Source organism: Petaurus breviceps, unplaced genomic scaffold, assembly GCF_028583685.1.
Source record: "Petaurus breviceps papuanus isolate PSGF00001 unplaced genomic scaffold, PetGlider_PUasm1.0 185, whole genome shotgun sequence".
Taxonomy (NCBI): domain Eukaryota; kingdom Metazoa; phylum Chordata; class Mammalia; order Diprotodontia; family Petauridae; genus Petaurus; species Petaurus breviceps.
In genome coordinates, this window is record NW_027185797.1 from 3,999,923 (window position 1) to 4,010,986 (window position 11,064).

Below are 11,064 nucleotides of genomic sequence, written 5' to 3' on the forward strand. Positions count from 1 at the left end.
TGTGATGCCAACCACTGAGTCACCTAGCTGCTGAGAATGTGGCATGAAGAGTGTGTAAGGGAAAAGGGGAAAGTCCTTGCAAAGAGTGCTGTATAAAGCACACAGCACCTCACTCAGCCATCTTCCATGGCTTTTAGGAGGCTATAAGTGGGAGAGCAGGAGACTCTAGTCACGAGCCTGGTCACTTCCAGATTCCCTCTGCTGGTAAACCAATGCCCCTACTACTGTAAGGGTCCTTGGAGAAGTTTATGTTGTAGCCTAGAATTGAAGGAAGGGGCATGACTGGGCCACTTTCCAATCTAGGCAAGCTGAATTAGAATACAGAACCTCCATTTCATATACTGCCCTCTATCTTCCACCTGAAAAATCCTAAAGTACTCTCTTCCTAGTAACTACTGCTTTGTGAGGAACTGAGATATTTCCCAAGAATCTAGGCTGTGAATGGAATCGTGTCAAGATACAGAAATATTCTATTTAAACTGTGAAATACTGCTATGGATATGCAGAAATATCCCACAGAAATAAAATGATAGAATGGCCAGCAGAAACAAGCTCCCACCCACCCACCTAAGAACTGATGTTGATGTATGCTGGTGTAACGTCGATGGGGTGGCCCACCTCTGCCTCAGGATGGTGCCCTGGGGCATGTAAAGAACATATCCTCTCTGGGCCTGGGTGTCTGCAGGATCAGAAGGAAGGAAGAGCAAATTATCAGAGAATAGAGCACAGGGCCAATGTGAAAAAGAGAAGATAGCTGATACAATGTTCAGGGAAACTGGAGGATCCTCAGAAGCCCCCTTAAAATGGGGCTTCTTGAAACAACCAGCTGTCCCAGGGCTAGTCACACGGATACTTCTACCAGAGGCTGCTGCTCACCAGGCACATAAGAGAAGCAGAGAGATCATGGGCTGGTGAATCTTTGATCAAACTGGACTAGGATGTGCATAGTGGTTTGGCGTCAGAGGGCAGAGAAGTCATGTACAACTTGGTTGGTGGCTGTTGTCCTTCGTTCTTGAAATGACATCACTATGCTAAAGTCAAGTTTCAATGTGTCCAACTGTGGCTGATTAGGCCAACATGAGCTCGGAATGATCTGCAAAGATTGGGCACAAACAGCTTGTGTGAATGTTTGGGGAGGATTCTCTAAACTTGCGCATCCTGCATTTCCTTTGAGCTGTTTCAATTCTGCTTTGTTCATAACCCCTTCTCTGATGTGGGCACGCCATGCTGAGCGGTCCTGGCCCAGTGTCTCCCATGTCACACAATCAATTGCAAAGTTCCTAAGAGAGGCCCTGAGAGTCCAGTGAAGAGGTATATGCACAGCACTGGGGCTCCCAGGCTTCCTCCCCTGTTAGCCTTCCTGTGGAAAGTATGGGGTATTTCTGGGGTGCTGCTCCAGAGCCCTCAGGGTACACAGTGGAGGTGTGCTCCTGGAGCTGCCCAGCCTACTGGCTCAGCAAAGTTCACTTCCCCTCTCCACCCCAAGGAAAGGATACCAGCCACAGGCATTGGGATAATGGTACCACCTGAGCTGAAAAATGCAGAATAAAGGGGTGCTCTGAGTCAGTAATCTTGTTTTTTTTTTTTTAAGCAGTTGGGGTTAAGTAACTTGCTCAGGGTTACACGGCCAGTTATTTTGTGTGGGTGTTAAGTATCTGAGGCTGGAACTGATCCCAGGTCTCCCGACTCCAGGGCCGGCGCTCTTACTCACTGCGCCACCCAGCCGCTCCACTGAGTCAGTAATGTTTATCAGGGAAGGTTTGCTGGAGAAGGTGAGCTTAGAGTCAAGGCCTGTACACACACACACACACACACACACACACACACACACACACACACCATGGGGTCTGTTTTTAAATCAGCACCACAAATAAAACTAGATGTAGAGCATCCTTTTTACAGATGAAGAATCTAAATATCTAGTCTTCAGACTATCTCTGGTTGGGGAAGGAGAAGGTGAAGGATTAGTCAATGAAGGGATCTATCCCTTCGTGCAATCTGTAAGCGCCATGTTGGATCTAACAATATGGTCCCAACCCGTTGTGCTTCCCATGACATCCCTTTGACTAGGGATCCCACACACCAGGAATCCCATCCTCAGGCCAGTGTCTAGCTCATACTCCCTAATATTTCATTTGTCTTTCACTTCACTGTGTTCCATTGGTACAGGCCGACAATCCAGGATTAGCTAGATTTGCTCCTGTGCTTTTGCTGCTGATTCAGAAAGCCCTCTCTTTTGGAAACTCATCAGAACTTCCCAAATAATTAGAAAATCCACACCTTTTGTCTAGTTTGTTTCATGCTGAAGATGGCGGCTCTTCACGGTGAAGAAGGCCAGTCTTCAGAAAACTAACCCCCTTTCACTCCCACGAGCTTTAATTGTCAGAAAGCAGAGGGTCATGACTCCATCAAAGGGAGAGTTAGGACTCCCTGGAGATAGCACAGAAGAATTTCTAAACAAACTGAGAGGGCTTTTTTAAGGAGCAATGACTCTTTGGAGGTAAGTGGGCAGGCTTTCTTTCCTTTCCCCATGACATTTCCCACACATGGCCTCTTTTCTCCTCTGACATCACCCACGTACAGGTTCTCATCTTGGGACTTCTGCAATAGTCTGGTGGCTAGTGTCCCTGACTAAAGTGTCTCCCCCTTCTAGTCCACCCTCCAATCACCTATCAATCTGATCTTCATAAAACAGAGGTCTGGCCATGTCTTCTCTCACCTCCCTCAAGAAACCACAGTGCTCCCTATTACCTCCAGGATAAAATACATAATCTTCTCTTTGGTCTCTAAAGCCCTCCATAACCCGGTCCCTTCCTGTCTTCCCAATTTTTTTATACCTTCCTCTATTTAATACACTCAACAGTATAGTGCCTGGCCTTCTTTCTGTTCCTGGGACAAGACACTCCATCTCTGGACTCTGAGTATCTTCGCTGGCTGGCCATTATGCTTAGAATTCTCTTCCTTTTCAGCTCTGTGTCCCGGCTTCCCTCAACTCTCAGCCAAAATCCCACCTTTTTCCAGAAGCCTTTCCTAACACCCTTTAATTTACCCACCCTGAGATCACCACCCATTTACCTTGTCTATAGCTAGTTTGTCCATAGTATGTTGTCTTCCCCCATTAGAATATGTGTCCTGAGGTCAGGAGATGTTTTGGCCTCTCTTTGTATCCCTACACATAGTAGGCACTTAATAAACGCTTGTTTATTTAACTTGACTTGGCTTCCCCTTCAATTCTATCAAAATAGTAGTAGCATTGTAGCGAAAAGGGACAGTGGGAGAAATTTAGGACAGGAAGAAATTCACTGGCAGTAGCAACTGCAATCTTGTCATCACATAGTTTCCATCTGTTTCCTTCTCTACCCTTCCTCATTGTCCCCTCATCTAATGCTTGGTCTGTCTCTACTCTCATCCTTCAAAATCTACTAGAGTCCAGAATTTCCTCTTTCTGAGCCTTCATTCTGTTTTCTTCTTTCACTCTTCTCTAAAGTACAAAGCAAACAGAAAATAAAACATATTTTAAGAAATGATAACTTGAGTAACACGAGGTGAATTTTTTTGGAAAGAATGAAAACCCTCATTTGTCCATTTTCTGCTCTCCTTCCATCTCACACCTCTTGTTCTTACAGTCACTATTACAGCCAATTCCTGGTTGTCTGCATTCAGATAATACATAAAACAGATAACTGAGATGACCCAGAGTTTTTCCCAACCAGCTCCTTCTCATAAAAGGTTACTTTATAGTAAAAAGGTTGACATATGCAGGGAAGGTGGACATAATGAGGGTAAAACCTGTAACAGCGATTTAATCTCTGCCTAAATACATTTTATTTATTAGTCGCATCTCCTCTACATTTCATCAGCATGGATATTCTTTTTAATTCTTATCTTCCTTCTTATTTTATTCAATTTCTGTCTTCTAAAACTGGTATATATCAATTGAGGGAAAATTGAGTGTAAAAACCAGCATACAAGAGCAGGATGACTGGAGAATAACAAAGACTGGTCAAGTAGCAGGGATGATGATGAGACAGGCAACAAGGGTGTCAAGTGACCTGGAGAAAGGTGGCCACTGTGCTTAGGGGACGATCTCATGCTCAGGGAAGATGGATGGGAGGATGAGAATTGGACTGGGTAAGAGGGTGCTGGTGGATTTCAGTCTGCGCCACTGGAGAGAAGACACACACTGATGACATCATAGAGTCGCCAGAGTTGTGAAATGTACCAGACAACAAACCTGAAGGATATGTAGTATGGGAGCCATGTGGGGTGTGTGTGTGTGTGTGTGTGTGTGTGTGTGTGTGTGTGTGTGTGTGTGTGTAAGGCACTGAATATGGAGCCACAACATCGGGGTTTGTCTGAGTCGTACTTCTGATATTTATTGGCTTTGTGACCCAGGTCACTTAATCACCCTGATTAATTTTCTAATCAATAAAGCAAGAGTAAGGGTTGTTGTGAGACTCAGAGGAGATAAAATACATGAAGCAATATGTAAACCTTCAAGTATCACATAACGTAGGCTACCATCATTGCAAGCACATAATCTCCACTCGCAGCCTACTCTGAGGCGACCCTAGCTTCCTAAGGGCTCAGGAGGGCAGGCACTAACAGTATCATCACCATCGCACGGGGGAAGGGGGGTCTGTGAAATCTGGGGACATTAAAAAGAGAGTCTTACATCTGAAGAAGGTGGGAAGCACTGGATTACAGCAGGGCCTCCATCATGCTGGGCAGATGGGATGGCACATGAAAGGCAGGGCCACTAGATGTCGCCCCATCACGGATGATGCCTGCTCATCGGGCCGCCTTGTTTCATTTCCCTCCCAAGAGCCTGAGGTAATTCATGATTAATAAAGGGTGTCTATCGTGTCCTCCACAGCACCTGTGCACACCAATCCTAAGTTTTCTCCTATTACGTCAGGAGCTACACACCAGCTGGCAGACCCAATAGCAAGGTAGCATTTCATTATCTGGCATGGAATAAAGCTTTTTTCTTTTTCTTTTCTCCCTCTTTCCTAATTCCACAGTAAAGTAATAATCAAGGACTAATTACAGAGCCTTGTGAGAATACAATAAGGAGCAAGCTGCAGAGTAAGAAAAGGAGGAAGAATGGATGGAGATACGGGAATATGGCGGCCCTCACTGGTGATGGGCAGGGGATAGGGCTCCCGCCTTGTGCAGTTAGAACCCAAATCCCCGGCGCTCACCTCTCCTAAGTCAGGGTGATAGGAGCCTCTTCACAGCTTCATTAAAACTTCCATTCGCGGGACTGCTGGGGAGTCTGGGCTCTTACGATTCTGCCTAGAAGACGGCTGGGCCTAGCTGACGGTTCTCCTATTTTGGCAAGTTCACAGCCAGCTTGCAGAGGGGCATTTGAAGGTTTGCAAAGCACTTTACAAACATTATCTCAGGTGGTCCTCACAACAACCCTGGTAGGGGCCGTTATTATCTCCATTCTACAGATAAGGAAACTGAGGCAGGAGCAATTTACTTTTTTTTTTTGCCCAGGGTCATGCAGCTAGTATGTGTCGGAAGCCAGATCTGAACTCAGGTCTTCCTGACTCCAGGCCCAGCGCTCTGTGTACTGTACAAGGTACAGTGTACCTCAGTGCTCTGGTTTGTGATTTTGTTATTGGGGTACTCTAGCCATTGTACAGACTGTAATCTGTCTTCACTTTCTCGTCCTGTGTAACTCTTCCTGTGTCCTCCAAGGTGTGGGGGTCGTCAAGATCTCCAGATATTTTCTGAATAACAGTGAAGCCCTCACCCCCATGAAGCATGTGATCCCATTTCAATTCAATTGAATAAACATTGACTAAGTGCTTACTGTGTGCTAGGCATCCTGCTGTTGGGTATATAATTAGAAAAAGACAGTCCCTGCCCTCAAGGAGCTTACAATAGACCGAGGAAAGGCAACACACTAAAGGAAGCTGAAAAAAGTAGCTGCTGGAGGTCACTAGGGGGCAAGGTGTTGTGTAGAGGGGAAACCAAGCAGAGCCACTGATGAAAAATGGGAAAGTTTTGAGCCTTCCATAAAGGAAGGCTTTGGGGGGAGTTTATGGCTCCCCCTCCAGCCCTTCAGCTGGAAGGGAGAGACAACTGAGGGACCTGAGAAGGTGCTGAGAATAAAAAGAAGCTGAGATTTCAGGGGATCAGCTTATCCTGGGGGAGCCATGATGTTCCATGAGGTGGAAACCAAACAGGGGCCCCAATGAAAAATGGACAGCGGACTTGTCCAATGACCAGTTTACCTCCTTTTCTAAGAATGCAGCTCCCCAGGGACTGTCTTTGCATCAATTGCCCTGAATAATTTTTTGTGAACAGTATGTTGCAGGCTTCTCACATCTACTGTGAGACTGCTGCCTCTTCACTGCCTTTTCCTCACCTGTGAAGTTGGGATTCTGTGCTATCATCAAAAGATTGCCCATATTAAAAAAGATGGGCCTTTATTTTTGGCAGTGGGGAGGAGTCTTATGTCATGAATAAGTCCTTGTATAATTCCCTGGAGATGAACATGACTAAATCTTTCTTGGATAACTCAAAAAAATTGCAAGGTCTCAGAATCTTCATTTTCAATATAATAAGAACATTACAAAATAATTTAATATTTAATTTAAAAATAATCAACAAGAATTTATTAAGGGATGAACTACTATCTTCAGCATTTTACTAGGGGCTGGGGATAAGACAAAAAATGAAAATCCCTGCTGCCAAAGAACTTATATTCTACTGAACATCATTTTGAAATCAATGACTGCTGTATAAGAGTAGAGATATAAAAGCTGTGGGAAACCTGGCTAAACCAACACTGAACTCAGAAGACATACAAGATGTATGTGTGTGTGTGTGTGTGTAAGTCCATGTCACTGCTTCTTCTTATTAATGGTCTTTTTCTACGAAATTGAGTGGAGAAAAATAATTCAATGACTCAGCTTCTGCTTGGTCTGGGACAGGTTAATAGAAGTTTTACTGTCTCGTGGAGTATATAGCAAGTATAGTGGATAGAGGGATACAAGTGGTATCAGGAAGATTAGGGCTCAAATCCCTCCTCAGGCATTTACTATCTGTGTGACTCTGGGCAAGTCACTTCACCTTGATGTGCCTTAATTTCCACATCTCTAACATGGGATAAATAGCACCCACCTTGCAGGATCAAACGAAATTACACTTATAGAGTGCTCTGCAAACCTTCACATACTAGATAAAGGAGCTGTTATTACAGGATGACAGTGTTAAGGTGTGATTAAGGGAGAGAAGCATGATGAACTGGAAACTAACCACTGTACTTATCTGCAATCAGAAGACCCAAGGCTCCACGTGACTTGGGACCAACTCAAGTGATGCCAGTGATTCTCAGCTTCCTCATTCATCAAATGAGAGTGACAGACAAGATGAAATCTTAGATCTTTTCCAGATCTGACTTTTTAATGATTCAGTGGGAGGGGACAGGGCAAAGTGGTCATATCTACTATTTCTTGTGGGGTAGTGGAGAGTGCATGGAGTTAAGAGGTCAGAACCTGGCTCCTCTCTAAGGCTCTGCAACATGACCAGCAAGATGGACAACTAAACAATTTCTTTAGACTCTAGTAACTGGTGAAGGCCCTCCCCTCCCCCCAAGGAGGAACAGTGTGCTTGAGGAGGGATCATAGCTGTTCCCACAGGAGGAGAAAGCAAGAAGCCCAATAAGGTGATGGCCTTATTAATTAATGTTAGCAAATGTTAATTCTTAGAATTCACTCGGCACTTCGATGCCCCATCAGCCATCTGGCTCTGACAGGGCACACAAAACAACCCATGGCCTGGTGCTTTTGTACTCACTCAGGGGTTTTCCTCCTGATGTAATCTCTGCTATAATGCACTGCCCCTGTTCTTCGCCATCATTCTGTGGCAACAGCCAGAGGACCTCAACTCTTCTCAGTCATGTGTGGAAGAAGAGAGTACCCTTTGCCTGGAGAAGCTCCTAGGTTAGAGAACCTAAGGTGGCAGAAACTCTGCCCTGAACATCCATTCTCTCTCCTAAACCTTAAAAAGGGGACAGCCTCTGACTTAGTCCATTATGAGAACTAAAGAATAGAGAACACTGTGGCAGGGAACCTGATCATTGGGATACACTGGGCCTGAAGGAAAGAGCGCTGGTGTCTAGCTTGGCCCAGTCCTGCCTTTTTTGGGGGGGAAGGATTGAGGTTGGTTAAAAGTAAATTCCCCAGTGTAGGAGGAGGCTGAAACAATTTTGAGGTCCATCCCTGGGGGTAAATCTAACATTAAATGAGAAGGAGTCAGAAGTTAGTGATGGGGAAATAAATGAAAAAAAGACTCAAACTACCAAATATTTTAGAAGGGAGAAAACCCAATTAAAAACCTAGAGGATAAGAAGATAAACTAATAAGGGAGATACTAAAATTAGAGATGAACATCAAGCCATCTAAGAGATTACACGTATCTATAAATAAATATTATATCACAAAGGAAATTGAGCCAACACTGATAAAATGCAGAACCCTGTGGACTCCCAAGAGAGCATGGAACTACAGTAGGATGTTACAGAATGGTTCGAGTGAGAAATCAGAATTTTGAGAGATGCTAGACAGAAACAAATGGCAGGATTTATGACTTACACAGCAGAAATAATTAGCAGTAGAAGAAACCTTGAATCCATAGGAGTAAGTCTCTCTAAAGAAGCAAAAGAGAGAACAGGTTGGGAATATACATAAACTAAAGCAAATAACAGTCTGGAAAAAGAAAAGAAAAAACAATAAAAGAACAGATGATCTCCATGCAAGCAAAACATACTGATCTTGAAGATAGGATGCACAGAGACAACTTAAGGCCTTAGGACCATAGATAGGCCTCCCATCAGAACATGACAAGTAAAGAAATGTGACCACCAGAGTGCAAGAAATAATGAAGGAAAACTGCTGAGAATTTCTGAATACAAAAGGCAAAACACAAAAAAAAGAATGTACAAATCTCCCCCAGAAAACAAAGATACTATGCTTCCAATTCCAAGACACACATTAGTTAATTTAATAATTCTAATGACAAAAAGTAATTTTGCAAGCAATCAGGACAAAGACCTTCGAACATAAAGGAAAAGATGAGAGTCACACAAAGACCATTCTGCACCCACCAGAAACCATAGAGGGAAACAAAATAACATTCTGAAAAGAAGCTTAAGATGCAAGTCAAAATAGCATACCCTGCAAACGTGAACCTCATCATCTATGGAAAAAAAAATGATGTTCATCGCTGCAAATCTAGGCTCTGCTACTTATCGCCTGTGTTGTGGCTGTTGTGGTTTGTCCTTCGTTCTCAAAAAGGACCATGACATCAGGAAGATGATGCCCCGACTTGCAAGTGACTTCTGCTGTGCAAAATCACCAGCCTCACTTTCTTCTCCAGAGCCATCCCGGTCTAGTAGCCAGATAAGGACCTACAACAAATAGATTCTACTCCCCTTGGAGATTATTGACCAACTCACTTTGCTGCAGGTATAAGATTCAGAGCTAGAAGGGAGCTTGGGGATCATCTCGTCCACCTCCTCACTTTACAGATGGAGAAACAGAGGCCCAGAGAGGTTGCCTTGTCTAAGTCTATCTTAAAACTTCGATCCCATATCACCAACTGCCCACTGGATATCTCCCATTCAATATGCCCAAATCAGAACTCATTATCCCCTCTCCCAACCCACCCATCCTTGAAACTGCCCTATCAGAATCTTAGAAACATAGATTAAAGCTGTCAAGGAATTTTAAAACATCATCTAGGCCAACCCCTCTCCTTTTATAAAGAACAAGAACATTAAATGACCTGCCCAAAGAGAGAAAGTAGTAATAAGTAGGAAAGCCAGGATTTGAACCCAAATCCTCTTACTCCCAATCTAGAACTCTTTTCACTGCACCATTCATCCTCCTAGTTTTCCAGGTTTGAAATCTTGGAGTCAACTTTGACTTTTCCCTTTTCTTCATCCTCCCTTCCCTTGCCCCAACTCCCACCCAACTCCCAGCATATCTAATCCATTTACCAAGTTTCATCAGCTCGGCCTCCATAACTGACCTCCTAGGCATTCACTGCTGCAGGTACTGACTCAGCCTCCTGCCTGGACCCCCAGCTTCTCGTCTCTCCCCTCTTTAATTCTTCTTTGATTCTGCTCTGCTTGTGTCCCCCACCTCTCAGAGTCTTTGGTGGGCCATCATGGGATCACAGGTGTAGAGATGGGAATAGTCCAGTGTCCTCACTCGAGGACCAGGGAGTTTAGGCACGAGGAGCAAGCCCGGAATTTGAACCCGGATTCTCTGATCCCAAACGCGTTATTCTCCCCTCTGTGCCCTCGTGTCCCCTACATAAAATGCAAGCTCTTCAGCTGGACGCTTTACAATCCAGCTGCAATCCACCTTTCCAGAACTAGCATTCCAGATGCAATCCACCTTTCCAGGACTATCATACATCACAATCTAGCTGCGATCCACCTTTCCAGGACTAGCATACATCACTGCCCTTCTCGCACTCCTGCAAACAAATGTTGCACTGTCATTATTTCAGTCACATCTGATTTTCTGTGACCCCATTTGGGGTTTTCTTGACAAAAATACTGGAATGGTTTGCTATTTCCTTCTCCATTGCATTTTACACACGAGGAAACTGAGGCAAACAGTGTTAAGTGACTCACTCAGGGTCACACGGCTAGTACGTAAGTATCTGAAGCCAGACCTGAATGCAGGAAGATGAGACTTTCTGACTCCAGGCCTGGGCACCCTATGCTCTATGGCCCCACCTTGCTGTCCAAATGCCAAATTACTGTTTCTTAAACACAGCCTTCTATTTGCCCCCTTTGCACAGGATGTCCCCAAGGCTCTTCTCCTCCACATCCTAGAATGGCTAGCTCCCTTCAGCTCTGGCATCCCCAGCCACGGGTGCTGCTTCCCTCCTCCAATGGTCACATTATGCTTATCTTTTTGCCTGCTGTAACCCCCTTCCCCTCCCCATCTCTGCCTTTCAGCTTCCCTTAAGGCTCAGCTCATCTCCTACCTTCTGCAGGAAGCCTCTCCTGTCCCTCCATCCCTGGCTAGC

The 11,064-nt window shown here is 44.7% G+C and overlaps 1 protein-coding gene across 3 annotated transcripts in view; it reads right to left on the reverse strand.

Annotated features, from left to right (window-relative positions):
* FYCO1 (FYVE and coiled-coil domain autophagy adaptor 1) overlaps positions 1–11,064 on the reverse strand; it is a 102,472-nt gene that overhangs the window by 21,073 nt on the left and 70,335 nt on the right. The gene's annotated exons all lie outside the window — the stretch shown is intronic.